Consider the following 13,565-nt stretch of genomic DNA (forward strand, 5'->3'; position numbering starts at 1 on the left):
TAATTTATTATCGATCTGCTCTTACAGGAAAGAATCTCCATTTGTGGTGATGATTAAACCTTCTTTCCTGTAGACATATAGGATGGCCCCGGCATTGTTGCTTGCGCCACATTCACGTCACTGAGTTCTGATTCTTCTGATTTGGCTTTTAAAATATGATGTATAAAGTTTTGGTGATGTTTTATCCTCTGGATGTCACGTCTTGCATCGTCTTAATGTGTGATTGTCCGAGCGTCCGTTCAGGACTTAGGTGCAGTTTCGTGACCTGAATACTTTTTATTGTAGGGCGTTTTCACCGTTGAGGAATTTTTTTTTTTTTTACTTAAGAACCTATATTTGAGGCCAAAAATCATTTTTGCAATTGGGTTTCATTAAAAATGTTGCACCGTTTGCCTCCTGCAGCCTCCATGTCGCATTGTCTATCGCTGGCTGCAGAATGAGTTAACTGAGAATCCATCAGCGAGCTCCTTCTGATGCTCCAATGGCAGCGTGTGTAACACTCTTATTTGTCACATTCTGAGCTCCTCTCAGCTGATTTCTGACCAAAGAACACATCAAGGTTGAATGTGGACAGAGAGAAAGGGCCTGGAAAAGCAAAACGCCAGATTTCTGACCAATGATCATCAGTCCCATCAAGTCCAACATGGCTGCCAACGACTCGTAATAAGGGACTTAATATTTTTTCCATCTACGTCTCGTCCTAAGGACGTTCATTGTTGAATGAGTGTAAAAATCAATAGAAAAGGTGTTAAGGGCCTGATAATGGCCGGACCCATCCTCACTCCCGGCTGCATGATGTCACCACGCTCCCAGCACTCAATACACTTATTCAAGGGGAAATCTGCTGGCTCGGCACGCTGGAGTTTGCAGCGGCTTAACAAAGCGCTGGGCTGGCAGGCTGGGCTATGACAGAAGCTCTCATCTGACTGATGCTGGCACCGAGCGTCCCGTGACTCCCCATCCTCTGCAGTCCCAGCCAGGTAACAGCCTTTTATGGAGATGCCCAGGATCCCCGAACCTTACACTGCAGCACCGGTAACTATTCCATCATCTCCCTAATCATCATCATACACATTATCATGTATTTATATGGCGGCTGCTGCTCCATAACTAATAGTCACCCCAAAGAGACCCGACCCCGAGCGAAAGAAAATGATGCGGAGAAAGAATTCCAGATTTTATTAACCAAGGAAAGAGCACACGAGGTGTAACTGCTGAATAATGTAATATAATACCGTAATACTGGCCCTATAGAAAAAATAAAATTCTGCCTATAGAACTAAAATAATACTGTTCATTATGTACAAGAATGTAACTACTATAATACTGCTCCTACCTACAAGAATATAACTACTATAATACTGCCCCCTATGTACAAGAATATAACTACTATAATACTGCTCCTATGTACAAGAATATAACTACTATAATACTGCCCCCTATGTACAAGAATATAACAACTATAATACTGCCCCTATGTACAAGAATATAACAACTATAATACTGCCCCTATGTACAAGAATATAGCTACTATAATACTGCCCCTATGTACAAGAATATAACTACTATAATACTGCTCCTATGTACAAGAATATAACAACTATAATACTGCCCCTATGTACAAGAATATAACTACTATAATACTGCCCCTATGTACAAGAATATAACTACTATAATACTGCTCCTATGTACAAGAATATAACTACTATAATACTGCCCCCTATGTACAAGAATGTAACTACTATAATACTGCTCCTACCTACAAGAATATAACTACTATAATACTGCCCCTATGTACAAGAATATAACTACTATAATACTGCTCCTATGTACAAGAATATAACTACTATAATACTGCCCCCTATGTACAAGAATGTAACTACTATAATACTGCTCCTACCTACAAGAATATAACTACTATAATACTGCCCCTATGTCCAAGAATATAACTACTATAATACTGCTCCTATGTACAAGAATATAACTACTATAATACTGCTCCTATATACAAGAATATAACTACTATAATACTGCTCCTATGTACAAGAATATAACTACTATAATACTGCCCCTATGTCCAAGAATATAACTACTATAATACTGCTCCTATGTACAAGAATATAACTACTATAATACTGCTCCTATATACAAGAATATAACTACTATAATACTGCTCCTATGTACAAGAATATAACTACTATAATACTACTCCTATATACAAGAATGTAACTACTATAATACTGCTCCTACCTACAAGAATATAACTACTATAATACTACCCCTATGTCCAAGAATATAACTACTATAATACTGCTCCTATGTACAAGAATATAACTACTATAATACTGCTCCTATGTCCAAGAATATAGCTACTATAATACTACCCCTATGTACAAGAATATAATTACTATAATACTGCCCCTATGTACAAGAATATAACAACTATAATACTGCCCCCTATGTACAAGAATATAACTACTATAATACTGCCCCTATGTACAAGAATATAATTACTATAATACTGCCCCTATGTACAAGAATATAACAACTATAATACTGCCCCTGTGTACAAGAATATAACTACTATAATACTGCCCCTATGTACAAGAATATAACAACTATAATACTGCCCCTATGTACAAGAATATAACAACTATAATACTGCCCCTATGTACAAGAATATAATTACTATAATACTGCCCCTATGTACAAGAATATAATTACTATAATACTGCCCCTATGTACAAGAATATAATTACTATAATACTGCCCCTATGTACAAGAATATAACAACTATAATACTGCCCCCTATGTACAAGAATATAACTACTATAATACTGCCCCTATGTACAAGAATATAATTACTATAATACTGCCCCCTATGTACAAGAATATAACTACTATAATACTGCCCCCTATGTACAAGAATATAACTACTAGAATACTGCCCCCTATACAAGAATATAACTACTATAATACTGCTCCTATGTACAAGAATATAACTACTATAATACTGCCCCCTATGTACAAGAATATAACTACTAGAATACTGCCCCCTATGTACAAGAATATAACTACTATAATACTGCCCCTATGTACAAGAATATAATTACTATAATACTGCCCCCTATGTACAAGAATATAACTACTAGAATACTGCCCCCTATACAAGAATATAATTACTATAATACTGCCCCTATGTACAAGAATATAATTACTATAATACTGCCCCTATGTACAAGAATATAACAACTATAATACTGCCCCCTATGTACAAGAATATAACTACTATAATACTGCCCCTATGTACAAGAATATAATTACTATAATACTGCCCCCTATGTACAAGAATATAACTACTATAATACTGCCCCCTATGTACAAGAATATAACTACTAGAATACTGCCCCCTATACAAGAATATAACTACTATAATACTGCTCCTATGTACAAGAATATAACTACTATAATACTGCCCCCTATGTACAAGAATATAACTACTAGAATACTGCCCCCTATGTACAAGAATATAACTACTAGAATACTGCCTCCTAGCTGTGAGGTTGTGTGTCTGTGGTTCTCCTCATGTCTGGAGCAAGCCCAGGGAGGGGCCACCCTGGGCGGGGAAGCTCCCCAAGCAAGGCCCAGGCTTCCAGGCCTACACTGAGAGGAAACTCCCAACCTTCTCATGTGGATGGAAATCCCAGAGTTGCCTCTGGGGAAATTAAACCTCAGAATGGAAGTCCCAGCAGCATGCAGAAAGATCCTGTGTTGAAGTTCAGCACAGGAAAGAAACAGGAGAAAGCTTTGTCTGTGTGCAAGGATGTTTCTGTCAAACAGTCGGCCAGTCAAGGCAAACAGTGTCCAGAGCCTGGAAGGAAATCCCAGAAGGCATCTTCTGCTGAGACCCTGAGTGCTGGAGGGCAGGTGGCTGCACAGAAGGTGAGGCAGAGTCCATCATCAGCTTCAGGTGTGCAGCTCACTCCAGACAGACAGAGACGGACATCTCTGGAGAAGCAAACACTCCAGGAGAACCTTCATCTGGGACATGTGGTGACCAGCATGGCGAGCTCTGGACGCACGAAGTTGCAGGCTGGTGGCAGTGGTAAAAGTGTTGCGGAGGCTGGAGTCACAAAACCAGCGACATTAAAAACTAATGTGTCAACCCCTAGAGCAAGACCCCAGAAGGAGCCGCCGCGTGCCCCAGAGCTACAGCTGGCAGAGGAGATACCAGGACTGGTCAGGAGGATGGGTGAGTTGCAGCAGCAGAGGAATCTTCTGCAAATGGAAATTGACTGCATTTACAAGTTGAAGGCTGCTAATCCTGGGGATCACTCTGTATATGACCAGAGACTGAATGCACTGGGGGTAGAGCTGGCGACTGTGTGCTGGCGAGGATGGGGCCCCTGGCAGAGACATATAGGAACCAGGAGCGGTTTAGGTCCTACACGCAGGACTCTGCTGGTTCCCGCACAGACATTGTCCCAGGGGGAACCCGGCAGCAGGTACGGCCGGTGCTGCAGCCCGCTAGCTTCTGTTTTAAGGAGGGTCAGATACTGCACCAGCAGCCGCAACTACCTGCGGCAGACCCCAAGCAGGAGCAGGAGGCTCAGATCCCAGCGGTACCACAAGTCCCAGCATGCCCAGCACAACAGCAAGACAGTGGACATGAGACTGCATCTACTGTTGGAGCCCAGGAGAGCACTAATTCTGGGGATATTGATACTGTTCATGTGGGGTTGGGGGCTGAAGGGGGTACAGAGACTGTGGTGGACATTGCGCATTCTGATGATGCTATTGAGATTGATGATGTTGATAATAATGTGCAAAATGTCTGTGATTTCCCCCCTTTGGTTTCCAGCACACAAGGTGTAACAGGCCCCTCCGCTGCAGACCCTCGCCCTGTCAGTCAGCCCATTGTGGCCCCACAGGTCCCTCCCAGTAATGTTTGGAGCCGCGGCGCTCTGTCCTTTACCTCCAGCGCCAATTACACTGGGCAGGCTTTCAAAAGGAGGAATGTGTTGCGGTTCAGGCACAGAGGTGCCAAGGAGGACCTGCCGGAGAGGAGGCTGGTAGTCAGAGAGCTTCTGTGCCACCAGATGGGGTTTGCGCCGGTTAATATCTTGGCAGTCATCAATCTGCCAGACAGACAGGGCTATGACATCAGCTTTAAGCTTATGTCTGATCTGGACAGATTCTGGGCCAATTTCCCCAAGTTCAGGGACGCTGATGGCTGGAATAAGTTCAGCTTCATTCCAATATCTAAGCCAGATACCGCCACGGTTAATATCATCTTTTGGAATGAGGCTGTTCCCCCGCAGGACATTGTGGTGTGGCTCCGGAGGCATTGTGACCTTGTCTCCGACCTCACCAAAAACAGGGATGAGGACGGTATATGGACCGGTGGATGGAAGGTGCTGGTGAAACTGCGCCAGCACAACAATATCACGGCTCACTTACCCAACTCCTTCTTTATCGGGAGGGAGAAGGGGGTTTGCTTCTACCCTGGGCAGCCACGAAAGTGCTTTAAGTGTGGTAAAGTGGGTCACCTGGCAAACACCTGTACCGTGGTAAAGTGCAGCCTGTGTGGGGAAGTCGGCCACTTAGCGGCAGATTGCCAGAGCATCAAGTGCAACCTCTGTGGGGAGGTCGGCCACCCTCACCGGGACTGTCCTGATGCCTGGCACAATATATGCAAGCTCCTTCCTGATGAGGAGTTAGTGACAGGGACAGAGGCTCAGGAGGAGGAGGCTTTAATGTCAGGGACAGTACTGACCAGGTCAGAGGTCCACCAGGGGTCCGCTCAGGTAACATCAGAGCAGCTTTGCACAGACGGGAGCATGGAGGTCGTCCCTCAGGTTCAGCAGCCACATGTAGCCGCCACTTCAGTATCACCATCTCTAGCTGAAGAAAGTGGCTGTAATCAGGTAAAAAGGAAAAAAAAAGGACAAGACCTCCCGTAAACCTGAGGAGGAGTATGTCACTAGCCAGGGTGGCAGGAAAAAAGTCCAGAGTTTGGCAGGTGTGATGGTCGTGTCCAATAAGTTTGATGTTTTGTCTGAGTCTGATGGGGTCTTGGAGGAAGAGATAAAAAGAATAGAGACTGAGTATGACAGGGACGTAGCGGACCACCCCCCTACAAAACGGAAGCCCGTACCTGCTGACAATGAGATACAGTCTGACATGGAGACCGGTGGTAGTCAGAACATCTGTGATCCAGACTTATGATGGCGGCTTTTACATCTCTGCTCCTCTGTTGTGGTATTGTGATGGCGGATTTCTCATTAAAAATAACATCCAGTAATGTGAACAGCATTAAGGTGAGGAGGAGGAGGACGAGGCACGCTGTCTATGACCATCTCCGATATCTGGACGCAGATGTCCTCTTTCTGCAGGAGACGCGGCTGACGACTCAGGGGCTCATGAGGGAGGCTGAGAGGGAATGGCGGTCTGGTCCCTCTTTTTGGTCACTGGCTGTGGAGTCGTACGCCGGGGTCGCCATTCTGTTTAACACCAGGGATGTGACAGTACATAGGATGACGGAGGTGGTTATGGGAAGGTGTCTGGTCCTGGAAGTCACTGTCCATGGGAGGCGTCTCCGGCTTATTAACATCTATGGGCCACAGACAGTGACTGACAGGATACAGTTATTTAATGATGTCAAGCCTTATCTGTTCACCTCTCTTCCAGTGATAATGGTGGGGGACTTTAATGCCATACTGACATCAGGTGACAGCTCCTCAGGTAGAACGTGATGAGGGATGGTAGGATCTTGAATAACATAGTCTTGCAGGCCGGATTAGGGGACGTCTTTAAACGGGGAGGACAAAAGCCAAAATTAACCTATTCCTGCTCCAATAGAGGCAGTAGAATAGACCTGGCTTTTGTAAGTCCCATGGAAGTCATTGGTGCCATGAGTGAGAGAGTCGTCCCATACTCAGACCATCTTGCCCTATATTTCTGCCTAGGGGCCACTAAGCGAGCTGATGTTGGTAGGGGGTTATGGAGACTTAATTCTAGCCTCCTCCATGATGTCTCTGTCCAGAGTTGTGTCCATTCCCTTTTGCAGGGTCATCTACAGAGAGTGGACTTCTATGACAACATGGCCGACTGGTGGGAGGACGTCAAGGATGATATCAGATACCTCTTGAAGAGACTTCCAGTTAAGAAAGGCAGGAGTAAGTATAGCCAGTACCTAAGGCTGCGCAAAGAATTGGAGTCACTCTATTCGGAGGGCGGGGGTAACAAAGAGAAGATCAACCGGTTGAAATCTGAGATAAGGCAGTATCAGTACAGCAGGTATACCTCCTTGGTTCTTGAACGGGATTATGGGGTCTTAGGGGCACCTGATCCCTTTGAGAATTGCCGGGAGCGGGTGGCCAATAAATTGGTCACAGGTCTCATTGACTCCCAGGGTGTATTGCAGGAATCTCGGGAGGGTATCCTGGGGGTTGTGAAATCTTATTATACTGACTTGTTTCAGAGGAAGGCTTTGGATAAACATAAAATGACTCAATTCTTGGAGGCAACTCCAACACCTGATATTAATGATCTGGACTTTTCTCCTTTGACAGCAGAATTAACGGTGGAGGAGGTTAAGGAGGCCATTGATAAGTTACATCTGAAGAAGGCACCAGGTCCGGATGGTATAACAGCAGAATTTTATAAGAAATTCAAAGACCTCCTGGCTCCAATTCTTGTGGATGTTTACAAAAATTGTCTAGAAAATCACCTGATGCCCCCATCCATGAGGGTGTCCTCATTAATTCTGCTGTCTAAAGGTAAGGAGCCGAGCGACATCAAGAACTGGAGGCCAATTGCCCTCTTGAATGTTGACAGGAAGATTCTGGCAAAGATCCTGTTTTCTAGGTTAGTCTGTTTGTCCTCGGCACTGTTGGTAGGCTCTCAGTTTGGCACGGTAAAAGGGCGGAACATCTCTGGAGCGGTCATCTCGATACGGGAGATGTTTGAGAGATGTAAAGCTCTGCGGTGTGGGAGATATGTTGTTAGTTGGACCAGGCTAAAGCCTTTGACAGAGTTGATCATGACTATCTGTGGGCCACTTTGTCAAAGTACGGTATTCCAGGACAATTTGTGGATTGGCTGAAGACTTTGTACAGAGAGGCGGTGAGCTTTCCTCTGATTAATGGTTGGTAGGGTGGCACTTTTGGAGTCGAGGCGGGGGTGAGACAGGGCTGCCCGCTGATTCCACTCCTGTATGTTTTTGCCATAGACCCGTTTTTGAGGTCACTGCAGGAGTGTAACTTTTGGGGGGTGCCGGTCCCCCACTGCTTGCCTCTGAAGGTGGTTGCCTACGCGGATGATGTGACGCTGGTGATATCTAATCCTCATGTGGTGCAGATGTTGTCTGCGGCCATCAGAAGTTACTCAGAGGCCTCCGGGTCTCTGGTCAACCTTGAGAAGAGTCAAGCTCTGTGGACATTGCAATCTGACCCAGACTTTGATCTGCCGCAGTTTGTTAAGGCCTCCACCCATATTAAGATCTTAGGGGTTAAATTTGGGAGGGACGATAATGCCAGCCTAAATTGGGAGGGAAAATTGGAGAACGGAAATGCAAAGGTTCAGCGATGGAAGAACTGGAGGCTGACTTACAGAGAAAGGGTTGCTATGTTGAAGACTTACCTGGTCCCCGTCTTCTTGTATGTCTCTGTCATTTTTCCTTTGCCAGAATCCTTCTCGGCGAGGCTCCTCAGCCTGTTCTTCCAGCTCTTGTGGGGGAACAGGATGAACCTGATAAAGAGGGGTATAACATACCTACAGCGGAGTGAGGGCGGGCTGGATATGTTAAATCCAAGGGTTTTCTTTGACTCCTTGTTTCTGAAAGTAAATTTTGGGAGCATGGATTCAAACAGTAGCTCCCTGTGGGCGAATAGTATCAGGTATTGGATATTGCCTTTTGCGGAATCTTGGGTGCGAGGCGGCAGTCTCAAGAGGAGGAGATGGACAGGTGACCACCTCCCCCAGTATCTGGAATATGGTCTGAAGTGTGTCAGGAAGTGGGGACTGGAGAGGTCCTACATTGAGAGTAATACGAGGAAAGATCTGTATGCTCATATATGTAGGACTTTCTTCTACTCTCCACTGGCCCTAAGGGATTGTGCCACCAGGACCCTTCAGGACAGTCTCCGATTCCTCAATGGGAGGCAACTTCCAGCAAAGTTTTTTGACATTGCTTGGCTGTCGCTACATGGGAAGCTCTTTGTGAGGGGGAACTTAAAATATTTAAGTGTTTCGGATCGGAACGGTCCCCTTGGTTGTCAGCAGGAGGAAACCATGGAGCATTTTATTTGTGATTGCTGGGGAGGTAGGGAAATATGGACGGAAGTATCGACCAAGCTGAAAATCCCCAGACTGCTGTCCCTGAATTACCCTGACATTATCTATGGAGTCCCATCCACTGACGGTAACATCGACAGGGGGACAATGTACCTGATCATTACCACCATTAAGTATTACCACTGGCACATGAGAACCCGAGTGTCCCTCCACAGCGAGCCCTTCCATCCCGTCACCGCAGCCACAAAGATACTGTCCGAGCTCAGATGGATAAGAGCGATAGAGATAAAGAAAAGTCAGAGTAATGAGAGACTATGGAGGAATGTGTCTGTGGGATAATAACATGATCGTGTTACTAAAAGTGTTTATTTCATATTCTTCCTTCCACAGGAGTGAACTCTAAGTTACCTTTATTCCTAATGTATTAATTTACTTCTATAATTATTCTCTGATGCATTCATGAGAATTTATGTTTTGTGTTAAGGAAGAATTCTGTTTATTTTAATTGTATTTGTTGGTTTTATACAATAAAAATTGCCCCTATGTACAAGAATATAACTACTATAATACTGCCCCTATGTACAAGAATATAACTACTATAATACTGCCCCCTATGTACAAGAATATAACTACTATAATACTGCCCCTATGTACAAGAATATAACTACTATAATACTGCTCCTATGTACGCGAATATAACTACTATAGTACTGCCCCTATGTACAAGAATATAACTACTATAATACTGCCCCCTATGTACAAGAATATAACTACTATAATACTGCCCCTATATACAAGAATATAACTACTATAATACTGCCACTATGTACAAGAATATAACTACTATAATACTGCCCCTATGTACAAGAATATAACTACTATAATACTGCTCCTATGTACAAGAATATAACTATTATAATACTGCCCCCTATGTACAAGAATATAACTACTATAATACTGCCCCTATGTACAAGAATATAACTACTATAATACTGCTCCTATGTACGCGAATATAACTACTATAGTACTGCCCCTATGTACAAGAATATAACTACTATAATACTGCCCCCTATGTACAAGAATATAACTACTATAATACTGCCCCTATATACAAGAATATAACTACTATAATACTGCCACTATGTACAAGAATATAACTACTATAATACTGCTCCTATGTACAAGAATATAACTACTATAATACTGCTCCTATGTACAAGAATATAACTATTATAATACTGCCCCCTATGTACAAGAATATAACTACTATAATACTGCCCCTATGTACAAGAATATAACTACTATAATACTGCCCCTATGTCAAAGAATATAACTACTATAATACTGCCCCTATGTACAAGAATATAACTACTATAATACTGCCCCTGTGTACAAGAATATAACTACTATAATACTACTCCTATGTACAAGAATATAACTACTATAATACTGCCCCTATGTACAAGAATATAACTACTATAATACTGCCCCTATGTCAAAGAATATAACTACTATAATACTGCCCCTATGTCAAAGAATATAACTACTATAATACTGCTCCTATGTACGCGAATATAACTACTATAGTACTGCCCCTATGTACAAGAATATAACTACTATAATACTGCCCCCTATGTACAAGAATATAACTACTATAATACTGCCTCCTATGTACAAGAATATAACTACTATAATACTGCCCCTATGTCAAAGAATATAACTACTATAATACTGCTCCTATGTACGCGAATATAACTACTATAGTACTGCCCCTATGTACAAGAATATAACTACTATAATACTGCCCCCTATGTACAAGAATATAACTACTATAATACTGCCCCCTATGTACAAGAATATAACTACTATAATACTGCCTCCTATGTACAAGAATATAACTACTATAATACTGCCCCTATGTACAAGAATATAACTACTATAATACTGCTCCTATGTACAAGAATATAACTATTATAATACTGCCCCCTATGTACAAGAATATAACTACTATAATACTGCCCCTATGTACAAGAATATAACTACTATAATACTGCCCCTATGTCAAAGAATATAACTACTATAATACTGCCCCTATGTACAAGAATATAACTACTATAATACTGCTCCTATGTACAAGAATATAACTATTATAATACTGCCCCCTATGTACAAGAATATAACTACTATAATACTGCCCCTATGTACAAGAATATAACTACTATAATACTGCCCCTATGTCAAAGAATATAACTACTATAATACTGCCCCTATGTACAAGAATATAACTACTATAATACTGCCCCCTATGTACAAGAATATAACTACTATAATACTGCTCCCTATGTACAAGAATATAACTACTATAATACTGCTCCTATGTACAAGAATATAACTACTATAATACTGCCCCCTATGTACAAGAATATATCTACTATAATACTGCCCCCTATGTACAAGAATATAACTACTATAATACTGCTCCTATGTACAAGAATATAACTACTATAATACTGCCCCCTATGTACAAGAATATAACTACTATAATACTGCCTCCTATGTACAAGAATATAACTACTATAATACTGCCCCTATGTACAAGAATATAACTACTATAATACTGCCTCCTATGTACAAGAATATAACTACTATAATACTGCCCCTATGTACAAGAATATAACTACTATAATACTGCTCCTATGTACAAGAATATAACTATTATAATACTGCCCCCTATGTACAAGAATATAACTAATATAATACTGCCCCTATGTACAAGAATATAACTATTATAATACTTTCCCTATATACAAGAATATAACTACTATAATACTGCCCCTATGTACAAGAATATAACTACTATAATACTGCCCCCTATATACAAGAATATAACTACTATAATACTGCCCCTATGTACAAGAATATAACTACTATAATACTGCCACTATGTACAAGAATATAACTACTATAATACTGCCACTATGTACAAGAATATAACTACTATAATACTGCCCCTATGTACAAGAATATAACTACTATAATACTGCCCCCTAAGTACAAGAATATAACTACTATAAGGCCGGGGTCACACTAACCGGCGCAAAATACGGTCCGTAGTTTACAGGCTTAATACAGATGAATGACCCCTAAACAGTGCTCCGTATGTCATCCGTAAGCAAGGTGTGGTCGCGTATTTTGCGCATGTAAGCATCCGTATGCTGAGATTTTCTCGCCGGCTTGCAAAATGGACATATAATGGAGCCCTATGACAGGTTTTATAACACAAACGAAAGAATAGATATATACACATAGAATACATATATATATATATATATACTCATGTTATTGTGACAAACATATATATAAATATATATATATAAATATTTCACAGAGTTCTTCATAGCAGAATAGCCGCTAATTAACTCTATCAAATGATTCCCCAACCCGACATGAAATGACACATGGTTACATACAGTAAACCATTTCATTTCATGTTTTTTTTATATGTCCCTGACTAATAATTAGATGAGGGTTTGTGTGCAAAATTTGGGAGTTGTAGTTGTTATTTTAAGGGGTTAATTCTTTGTTAAAAAATGTGTGGGCTTCCCATTGCCCTGTAGCGGTGGCGAGTGGGTTGATCTAACAAAAGGTTAATGTCACCTTACAATCGAATGGTGACATTAACCCTTTGTTAGATTAACCCACTCGCCACCAATATAGGGCAATGGGAAGCCCACGCATTTTTTAACAAAGAATTAACCCCTTAAAATAACAACTACAACTCCCAAATTTTGCACACAAACCCTCATCTAATTATTAGTCAGGGACATATAAAAAAAACATGAAATGAAATGGTTTACTGTATGTAACCATGTGTCATTTCATGTCGGGTTGGGGAATCATTTGATAGAGTTAATTAGCGGCTATTCTGCTATGAAGAACTCTGTGAAATATAAATATATATATATATGTTTGTCACAATAACATGAGTATATATATATATATATGTATTCTATGTGTCTATATCTATTCTTTCTTTCATTATTAAACATGTCAGTGTGAGTTTACTGTATCGCGCACTGAATTGCCGGCTTTTCTAAAAGACACCGGGTGAGTATTTCTCGCATGTGTGGTCCGTGTGTAATCCATATTTTTTGCGCACCCATAGACTTGCATTGGCGTATTACGGGCGTAGTACGCTGACAATCGCAGCATGTTGTGATTGGCACGGACCGTAGAATACGGATGAGAAATATACGGCTGTTGTGAGC

The 13,565-nt window shown here is 41.6% G+C and overlaps 2 protein-coding genes across 6 annotated transcripts in view; one reads left to right on the forward strand and one right to left on the reverse strand.

The window, feature by feature from the left end:
• PTX4 (pentraxin 4) overlaps nt 1–13,565 on the reverse strand; it is a 48,305-nt gene that overhangs the window by 22,538 nt on the left and 12,202 nt on the right. The window lies entirely within an intron of this gene.
• Nucleotides 929–13,565, forward strand: part of SEC14L5 (SEC14 like lipid binding 5) — a 129,248-nt gene continuing 116,611 nt past the window's right edge. The window contains exon 1 of one of the 2 annotated variants that reach the window (XM_073558558.1): nt 929–1,035. The gene's annotated coding sequence lies outside the window, so the exon portion shown is untranslated. Of the gene's footprint in view, nt 1,036–4,203; nt 4,253–13,565 lie in introns of those variants that run through there. The other variant, XM_073558556.1, reaches the window with a different exon arrangement.

Source organism: Dendrobates tinctorius, unplaced genomic scaffold, assembly GCF_039654945.1.
Source record: "Dendrobates tinctorius isolate UK_male_01 unplaced genomic scaffold, ASM3965494v1 ptg000257l, whole genome shotgun sequence".
NCBI lineage: Eukaryota > Metazoa > Chordata > Amphibia > Anura > Dendrobatidae > Dendrobates > Dendrobates tinctorius.